The sequence below is a fragment of the Esox lucius genome, chromosome 17, assembly GCF_011004845.1.
Source record: "Esox lucius isolate fEsoLuc1 chromosome 17, fEsoLuc1.pri, whole genome shotgun sequence".
NCBI classification, from domain to species: domain Eukaryota; kingdom Metazoa; phylum Chordata; class Actinopteri; order Esociformes; family Esocidae; genus Esox; species Esox lucius.
Genome location: NC_047585.1, coordinates 25,912,894 through 25,923,892, shown reverse-complemented (window position 1 = coordinate 25,923,892; position 10,999 = coordinate 25,912,894).

Genomic DNA, 10,999 nt, shown 5'->3' with positions numbered 1-10,999 from the left:
CTCTGAAAGGTTCCACACTGAACTTGAAATGCAGCACCACTCTCTATCCTACTCCTTCCTCCAGCCCACCACGCTCCCCACCTCATCCATTCTTCTCCCCCTCTCCGTCCCCTCAGCTCAGCCCCCCCCCCCCCACCCGCATCTCCCCATCCGCTGTACCCGTCACTGATGAGCTGAGATGTATTTCCCCCCCTTGGCACCCCCCCCCCCACCCCCCACCCCCCACCCCTTCCTTACTGATTGTCTTCCTCTCGCTGTAACACTTGTAGAAATGACCTGACAGATCCAATCTGAGGTTATTACCCAGCTAGACGAATCCAGCTGTCTCAGCACACACACACACTCACACACATCCATACGTACCAGGCTGTTCCCACACACCATGCAGGACACAAATGAAAATGAATTATGTATTTTTTTTTCTTTCCACTTGTAGAAGTCTATGACACATCCCCTATTTCCCATATAAAAGCACTGGCAGACATACACGCGCACACGCACATGCACGCACACACATCAATAGAACTTGTACACAAACACACACAGAGGCAAAGTAGTGTGGTTAAAAACCTCCATTCAATGTTTAGTCTTTTATGAAACTGGTCATTTCTCCTTTTTTATTGCTTCCTTTTATTAGAAATGTTCGAACAAATGGAGCAAAGCAATCAGACTGTGTCTGTGTTTCCTAAAATGCTTCTTCCTTCCTCCCCTCCTCCTCCTCTCACTCCACCCAATCCTCCCCTCCTCCTCTCACTCCACCCAATCCTCCCCTCCTCCTCCTCCTCTCACTCCACCCAATCCTCCCCTCCTCCTCCTCTCACTCCACCCAATCCTCCCCTTCTCTCTCATTCCAAGGTCAAAGCCCTCCCTCCTGGTGTTAGCATTCCCCTCATATACCCCATAATCCTCAGTGTTTGAGCCACCGATACAAACACATTCTATTCAGCCATCGCCAGGGGTCCTCTAACACTCATAGAGAGTGTGTGTGTGTGTGTGCGGGTGTGTGTATGACCATGTTTTGTGTATGAATTTGCAACTGTGTGCGTGCTAATGTGTGTGTACAAATGTCTGTGTGCATTTGTGTGTGACTGTATGTGTGTGTGCAGCCTTTGTGTCCCACACCCTCAGAGTGTTTAGTATTCTCTCCGACATGCCTCCTTGCATCCCTGTTCTCCTCTCAGCTCTTTGGGAGGAGAATACCAGCGCTTGACAGAGGAGAGAAGGGGGTAATTCTTTCTACTTTTCCAGAGGGACTGTTATTTTCCCTGGTGTCAAGTAGGCCCTTCTCCATCCACAGCGTTTAACGGAGGCCCAGGTCCACTGCTTTAACTGTGTGACTAAATAGCTGTGTGGCTGTTTGGGTAGCACTGTGCCATTAAGGTAATGGACTGTTGCAGGGCTTAGTTATAATGGGAAGACTTTGGATATGGGATACGGTTCATAGAGTAGATATGGAGTAGGGGTTTTATAGCGAATTGATATTGGAATTAGTTCTCAGAACAGCATGGGACATTATTTGGTGAAAATTGATTGATTGAAGGTATGGGCTTTGCAGAGCTAAAATAAAGTATGTTCATCTGAGGCATCTCATCTTGACTTTGCGTCTGAGTGTGTGTGTGCGTACCGTTGTGTCCATGCCTGTGTGTACGTGTGAATGTGTGTGTGTGTTATGTGTGTGTTAGAGTGCAAGCGTGTGTGTGCTGTGCTCTGTGTGGCTATGCCGCGGGCTACTCTAGTGTGAAATCATATGGCGGTTCCTTCATTCCGCCTCATTTAGCCACGCATCACACATCTCTCATTCCTGACAAGTTTCTTAACTGCTCCGAAATGGAAATGCCCCAGGGTGGGGCGGCGAGGTGCGCCGAGTGAATGTATGCATACGTGCTGGTGTGTGTGTTGGTCTGTGTGTGTGTGTGTGTTGGTCTGCGTGTGTGTGTGTGTGTGTGGTACTCAAAGTGGGACTAATAAAGCAATCCACTGCCTGGCAACCAAGGAGGAAGTTAATTCATCCTCTGTGTCTGGTGGTCCAACATCTCTCAGCCATGACACACACACACACACACACGTAAACAAAGAAACTGCTTAAAGATGCATTCCGGGACATTTGCGAATAACAAAATAGGTTTTCGCCTCCTATGTTTTGGAGCTGAATGTGTAATATATTGCTTATTTGTGTGGTGGCTTGGAAAAAACCTTCACATGGGGAATCTTTTACTTTTGTAACTGTATATATTCTTTGGAAACTAAAAACTCTCCTGAATACAAATATGTTTAAATTACTGATATATCTTTATCAGGACCCAAGTTACAAGACTGTAAAGTTGACTGGTGAAAAGGTTCTAACTGAGAAAACTGCATTCAAAGATTCCATTTGTTTTTATTCTAATTCCAATTGCCTTGCTTCTTGACAAAAATTAGTATGTGCACCTTCCTACTGCGGTACCATGCAGAGACCTTTCAGGGACCCAAACTCAAAAAAGTTTAGCTCTACCAGTGTATGTGCCAATCCAATGGGTTTTTACAGGCTGCCACACATGCCCATAAGTAGAATCACTACTAGGCCTTTCCATGTTTGAAAGTGAGAGGTTCTTATGACATGGGGGCAAATATCAGAATGTACAGTTTGTACTTTGAGCAAAGTAGTTGCCTGTGGAATGACAGTGCCATTATGAAAGATTTCCATAACCATTCACGTGGTTTGAGGTGTAGAGTAGAAATGTGTAGAGTTTAACGCCAATATAACCGAAAAGCGTATTTACACATTCCGATTTCAGTGCACTTGATTGGCCATCCAAACATACATTATATGTCCATTATATGTCCACAGAATGAGGAAAAATCTAGGTTTCATGGATAGTCATGTTCAACCAATCAAACTGTTCCCCTGAAAACACAATGTTCCTTTCACACGTTTGCTTCGAATTGGTGTTGAGCGCTGACATTGTTTTCCTGTCCCCTAAAAAACTGTTTAGTCATAAGATATGATCTGTATAGGATCTTCAAATGAATGTATACAAACAAGGATCACACCATTGGGCTAGTGTTGAATCACAATACAACTGAAAATAGCATGATACTGTACGACTGAGAACTGAAATAAACATTAGAGCAATCAGGAGATGTTTTATTTCAGTTTTAATTTACCTGTCAATGACCTTAAACAACTAAAATTAAATTAAATGTTTTACAGTGCACTGAAAGTTGTACATGAAAGGACAGAAAATATCTAATGTTTTCTCCCAGATCGGTAAACAGTTCATTTGCATGTTCAAAGGTTAGCGTCCTTTCAGAGCTGACTCTTAACAACAGGCTAAAGTGTCTTTTTATCAAAACTTCTCAAAACTGAGCATCTTTTTCGTATCATTACAGAGATTTGCCCGTGTATGGACACACTTTGGGAAACAGGCCTGTTTACTCAGTGTGGGTGAGATGTGTTTTGGAGGACTTGGTCTTAAACTTTTATTTTTCCAAGCATAACCGAATATGTTGCAATGTCACAAGGACACTTGAAAAGTGGGGAAATTGAGGGGAAATGAATAAAAATAGAGTGAAGGAAGCTCACTGACTGTTCCTGCCTTGACCTAAAGTTGGCTGTCTTGAGGGGGAGACCGAGTGACATAATCACATTCTGTTACCCATAGTTCCCTGTATTCGGGTTAGATATGTCTTTTTTTTTTACAGGGTCATTCTATATATATATATATATACAGCATTGATATATTGTGCCGCACAGAAGGAAGCATTTATCAGTGTTTTATCAGAATACAAAGTTTGTGAATTGTTTTCTGAACGATTTATGTCTGTGACTTTCACAGACAGATTTACATAGAAATGTGTCATAGTTACAAATGCCACAACTTAATGGTTGTAGGTACAAACTGAGAAATTGGAAAAGATGGGTATAGATATGGAAGCCCTTTTCTGCAATAAAAATAATAATAATTGGGGATACATGAAAAAAAAAAATCTGCACAATAACAGCAAAGGCCCATGTCAGTGTCTCAATAATTAATCTGCATGACCAAAACGATTTAAACAGTCAGTGTGGACTTAATGTAAGGCATGAGAGTCATCTGCCTTAGTCCTCACATTATTAGCGGCCTTGTGAAATAATAAGAGTTACTATAAACTTCAAAATGAATATATTCAGGCCCGCTAATTTTCATTTTGAAGCCCCTCCCAGACTAACATAAAGACCCACTATTATGGGCTACACAGCTCCCCTCTTTCCTACTGTGGCAGTTGTGGTGATTGAATTAGATTCAACTTTATTGTCATTGAACAAGTACAGTACAACGAAATGCAGTTAGCATCTAACCAGAAGTGCAAATAAAAGAGGCAGAAAATGTACAAGTATTTACGTATTAAGTATATGTATATTACAAGTGGAATGTATAGATGTGCAATGAAGGCAAATACAGTACAAATGGGATCACATGTGCAATTAAGGCAAATAGAGGAGGGCAGAAGTATTAAGTATAATGTACGTTACAAGTGTGATAATAGTTATTCGGGTACAAATAGCAATTTAAATGGCGCTTTTCCACTGCATGGTACCGGCTCGGCTCGCCTTTTCCATTTTTCACTGGCCAAAAGTTGGGATAGTACCTGGTACCAGATACTTCTTTCAGTACCTGCTTCGTCGAGGTTTCCGAGCGAGCTGAGACGGTATCAAAAGTGACGTGGAAACACCGAAGACTTCTTATTGGATAAGAGTGACTCAATAGCGTGCAGCAAAGCAAAACAAGCGTGCTGCTGTTAGCCGTCCAGTGTCAGATACGAGAACGTCGCGTCTTTGCGGTTCTGTTCCAGGAGTCCTTGCAATGAAATGGGTTAATTTCAGTTCCAGTGTATAGGACCAGACTTGTAATTTGAGCCATCATATTTCCCCAAAATCCTGTTGGTTTGGACCTATGTACTGGCGTTGAAATTAACCCATTTCAATGCAAGGACTCCTGGGACAGACCCGCAAAGACGCGCGGTTCTCGTAACTCGTTATCCCTGTGAGAGACCCACAAATACGCGCGGCTTTTGTATCCTACAAAAAAGGACCTCGTCTTTTTCCTCCTGAGTTTTTCTGTAGGCTATGTACGTGGCATACATTGCACTGGTCAAAATAGTAATGTCAAGCCAAACAGAAGCAGCCAACTAATCTTTCTAACTATTTTTGCGGTCTGTAAAGTATTAAGACCTAAGTTACTGCCTCGTTACTACCGGTATAAACGCAGCCTTGTTTACAGTAGGCTACTCTTGAGTCAGTCGGCATGGTACAGCCGGCAAATATGTATACCTTTTAATCGAGATGGAGGGGTTGTGTAGGTTGTTTTAAATGTGTTGGTTTTGAGTTGTAAGGTGCATACACTTAAATCTAACAGAACATTGCAATTACGTCATCTTTTATACTGCAGGACGATAATTCTATTCTACATTTTCACAGTTTCAAACAGGGTTTGTAACCATATTATCCAGAAATTACCTTTGATTTGCCACTTTACGTTTAAAATAAAATGGATGGAGTTCATACAATAGATTTTTCTGTTCACCGCAGGGTTTACGTTAGCCAGCAAATGCCATTAATGTTCCCGTGTGTGTCGCGTTGGAGGCGCTACGGCAGTTTTCCAGTGATCACTATGGACATGTACAGGGTACTAACTGCAGTGGAAAACCAAACGAGGCGAGCCGTGCAGAGCCGATTCGAGCTGCTACCATGCAGTGGAAAAGCTCTTAAAGCGGGTAGAGGCGAGTAGAGTCGGTACCACGCAGTGGAAAAGCGCCATAAATGGCATTCTAGATGTGCAATCGAGGGAAATTGATGGAGTAAGGTAGCATTTGCAACCGGGATGCAGAGATAGCAGCAATGAGGTCCCCGAGGTACAGTATCATTCATATGTAACAACTGTAAAAATGCAAGTAAGGTGGCATTCTGAATGTGCAAAGAGCCAAATTGAATGTGCAAGGTGCATGTGCAACTGAAATGCAGGGATAGCAGCAGTAAGGTTCCTAAGATAGACACGTACCTGTAACAACTGACTTTGACTATCAGAATTTGCAAGGCAGTGTCAGAGTAGTACAAAGGGAGTAGTACAACAAGGTCCCTGAGAGGCAGGCAGCGTTGTCAACTCCTCAGTAAGGGAAGTCGCTATTGGCTATCCTAAAAGTCGCTAAATGACGCCATCGCCTAATTTGCATACTCCCCATCAGCATCATGAATGGATTTATTTATATTTTTTAACATATAAAACTCTCGTTGGGGAAAATAATATACATGCGTATTAACAAATGTTGTCCATGTACAAGAAATAATCACCTGAGCAAAAAAACAAAGAACAAATCAAAAAAGGGGGCGCTATTTAAGTCAAAATCAAAAGGCTAGAAAGAAAAGAAACATTTAGAGCGACACACAAGGGGGGATATCATCATGGTCATGGATTAAGAGAACTGCACCAACTGCACATGATGGACGCTGGTTGTAGGAGAGGAATAACGTCGTAGGAGAGACAAAAAGTGAGAAAAACACCCTAAATATGTTTAGAACTACAAATTCATTTTCTTCTGTTGATTCTTTTTTTTTTTTATCCGGGCTTGGGACCGGCAAAAGTTCCCCAAATGAGACACTCTGGCAGAGCGCATGCGCGATTCATTTTCAGTCTGGACATGGATTAGTTAGCATCTCCTGCTCTGACTGCAGCTCAGAGGAACTGCTGTGCGAGGACTGGGTGTGGGTACTGTGAGTGCTTTCAGATGGGGGAGGGGCCCACGGCGGCACCTGCTGCTCGTTGAGAAGAGTAAGAACAAGTCTCCAATAACACCACAAAAAGTCGCTAGATTTGTCGCTAGTCGCTTTTTTGAAAGAAAGTCGCTAAGGGTGTCTGAAAAGTCGCTAAATCTAGCGACAAAGTCGCTAAGTTGGCAACACTGGAGGCAGGGGGATGTGTGGTTAGTGATGGGTCACACAGAGTTCAGCAGGGTTATAGTACATGGAAAGAAACTGTTCCTGAGCCTGCTGGTGCGGGAACGAAGAGACCTGTACCGCCTGCCTGATGTTAGGGGGGCAAACAGTTTGTGGCATGGATGTAAAGGGTCCCTGGTGATGCCGTGCACCCTGCGCATACAACGCTTTCACTGGAGGTCTATGATCACTGGAAGCTGGGCACCAGTGATATCCTGGGCGGTTTTCACCACCCGTTGCAGGTTCTTCCGGTCGGACACGGAGCAACCGCTACACCACAGTGCAGTTATTCAGTATGTTCTGGATTGTGCATATTGATCACCCTCACTTCAATAAAAATGTTTTATCAAACAGATCTATTCAGGCTCTTTAAAGTACTGTACTTTTTATGGCATTGTGTTTTTGAGGCTAGCTGGTGTTTTCCCACCTTGCAGTCCAGCCTGTGTAGTTTGGTTGATTGAAGTCCTCTGTGGATGGTATTGGCTGACACATCCATGTTTCCCTCCCAAAGAATGTTCCTGATCTGTCAGACAGTTGTGTCATTATGCAGTAGTTTGCCACCACTGAGGTCACAAATGCTGTCTTAGTTAAAATTGATATAACAAACAATAGATGTCTCTACATTTTTGCCGGACCGTGTAATCAGAGCCGGCCAAGAAGAGTGAATGTCTCTTACTGACTGAGTAAGTGAGTGACTGACTAACCCTTGTTAAATAACGTAGTGGTTTAAAAACTTGACCTTCCACGCAAGTGGCCAGTGTTTGAGTCTCGCAGCTGATGTAACAAATTATGATTTGTTAAGGATAGAAAAAAACTTCACTGTCTACAACCTTCAGTAGATACGTTATAGTAAGCCTAAAATAATACTGTTTACAGTTATATTGCAACTATTTCTGGTGGATTTCCATCTGGTGGATGTTTTGGGGTAATAGCCTATAGATCACCATCCCTTGCGCAGTAAAAGAGGAGGTGTTTCCACAATTCTCTCTTCACTTGACCAAATAAAGGCCATATGGCTAATAAAGGCCATACAGTTCATAGATGCTATTTGTGGTGGAAGTAAACTTAATGAGAAAATGTAGTCAGTTTAACACAATGATTATTGATGTCTAGCTAAATATTCAAACTTGGCGTGATGTTAATGTGTGACAAAATGATCTAATGTTAAGACGCAATTTTCTGACGAGGTAGTATGTCCAAAACGGTACCAAAACTGGCATACTAGTTTACTATATACAACATAGTACGTACTTCACCATAATCCGTGAAGTACGTACTTGTAGTATGTAGTATGTAGTATACAATTTGAGATTCAGCCAAAGTTTTTGATTTCCTCGTAGTTCACATAGCGTAGTGGTTAGCTATTCAACTGTTATTGTATGGATAACCAAGTACAGTCATCTTTGTACAATGGTACACTTTAGTTATGTTAATAAACATTCTGTTGTCCACATTATTTTGGCAAAAATCTAATGCTGGGATAAAAGTGGCATTTGGAGACTGTACAGTGGTGGATTGCATGCCAGCAGGCCCTGTGTTTTTGTGGGAATATACTTGACCTTCATTGTTTTGACCACGGTTCGATTCTCCTCTCAGACAATTTTTGTCTCTGAAATATTTATTCACTCAGTACTTTTCAACAAAATATATCCACTCTGTAATACAATGAATCTCATATATTTAAGAGAATAATTGTATTACGTGACCCTTTTATATTTTTATTGTTTTCTAAAGAAACAAACCAGCCATGGAGTGATTGAAGTCATTGTATTCATTATAGGTACTGTATAGCTGTTAGCTAGCCATCTACAGTCATCTTTGTACAAGAGTAAACTTTAGTTCCGTTATTAAACATTCTGTTATCCACGTTATTTCAGCAAAAATGAAATGGCTGAGGTAAAAGTTGCTTCCCACTGTTTAAATTGCGTAATGGTTAAAGAAACAGTCTGCCACATTGGAAACTGCGTATCGAAACCAGCAAGAGACAACATTCTTCTTTTCTAATCACAGGCTGGCTGAACTCGGCTTGCCTAGTTCCTTTTCTGGTTTTCTTTTACCTTTCTTTTCTATTTATCTTCTTTGTTACAGCCAGCTTGACTTGCAGTGACACTTCTATTGTCCTCATGTTATCTGACATCAGCAATAGCCTCTGAATGCAAATGCAAAGCCTAGACTTTAGACTAGACAATGACAGCTGTCTTATGCTGCACTAACGCGGCACACAAACACACGGGCCAAATAAAAAACTGCTCTAAAGCCAATTGTCCAAATACTTTGGTACCCTAAAATGTTAAATGGGGGGAGGGGGCTATGTCATGTTTAAATGGTTCACTTAATATGGACGAAAATACCCTCACATTAAAGTTGAGTCTACAACTGCTAAATGGAACCATGATCCTTATTCCCTAGCACTAACCCCAGGGCCGGCATTGCCACCCCATGGAACCGGGCCTGACTAACCCTAACCGTAATCTCAATAACCTAGCTTTAACCTAGCCATAAACCTCAATAACCTAACTTTAACCTAGCCATAAACCTCCATAACCTAACTTTAACCTAGCCATAAACCTCCATAACCTAACTTTAACCTAGCCATAAACCTCAATAACCTAACTTTAACCTAGCCATAAACCTCAATAACCTAACTAAACCTAAGCTACTTCAAAAACTAACCTCTAAGCGAGAAATCTAATTTTTTCTTGTAGGGATCTGCTAAAAGACCTTTTTTCAGGTTTTAATTCTTTGTGGGGATGTCAGATACTCATATGTACATATAGATGTAAATCTGTCACATACAAACATACACAGCCACACAGGTGACCACACCATACTGTCCACCCCAACACACTCACACACACATTCACAGCTGGACTGTTGAGAGGGGTCGAGGCCTATGTGCCAGGATATGTGCCACTGTGACAGGAAAACAATTTGGACATTTTCTTTTGGACAGATTTATTCCTTTTGCAATCTCTGAGTAAAAAACTGTTTGGAAGAAATACACACACACAAAGACACACACAAACAGACCAATTTTTTCCCAGAACCCCCTCACTCCTGTCAATCATACCAGAGGAAAAGGGCACTGGCTTCTCAGTAGCCAATCATCATGATTTTTAATAGCAGTATTACCCATAAGCCCACAAGGTGTGGGGGTGTGATGGTGATGGCCTTGCTCTATCTGGCATTTAAGAAAAGCAGAGTTGTCATGCACACACACACACACACAGACACACATACGCAAACAACCACACACGCATGTCAAATGAGAAAATTATGAATATTTATTTGAGTCCAGCTTACCACAAAGGGACTCTCACACAGACACACACATACACACAGATGTACACAAACAAACACACACATGGGGAAATTAGTTCTACCCCAGGATACTAATCCATTTACTGAACCCGTTTCCATAGCCATAACCCTATCCTTACCCAAAACCGAACCCTAAACTAACACTGAACTTAACCTCAGTAAACTTTTATGCCTAAACTTAACTCTGAACCTAACTGTAACCCCAAAATACCATCCCTAACCCCTAAGTTAAGACTGTCTTTACAATTTGTTTATTTTATCTAGTTGAACAAGACTTGACCAGATTTGCATCAGAGATAAAACATTTACCATGCAAAATGCGTGAAACTCTTTACTGTTGCCCCCCAACTTCCTGGGTTTATATGGTACACTTTCCTGAAGTCTAAAGACAATATATTGCTCAGTATGTATTGGAGTGGGATAAGTGGTTATATATGAAGTCTGGGTTTGCTAAATGTATAAAGAAAAACAGAAAAATACATTTGAGTTAGGAAGCTAAACGAAAAACACCTCACTGGCACCTCAGAAATTCTACCTTCACCAGCAACAGCACTTGTTCAGTGGGGATGTTAATTACCAGGTAAACAACATAGTCAGTGATGTTATAAATACCATAGTACATAGTATAAATACTCCACCCAGAACAGGAGGCCAAAGTATTGAGTCTTATCACATGACTCTGGCCCAGCAAGGGATTCTCAATACATAGTGTCAATAGAAAATAGTATT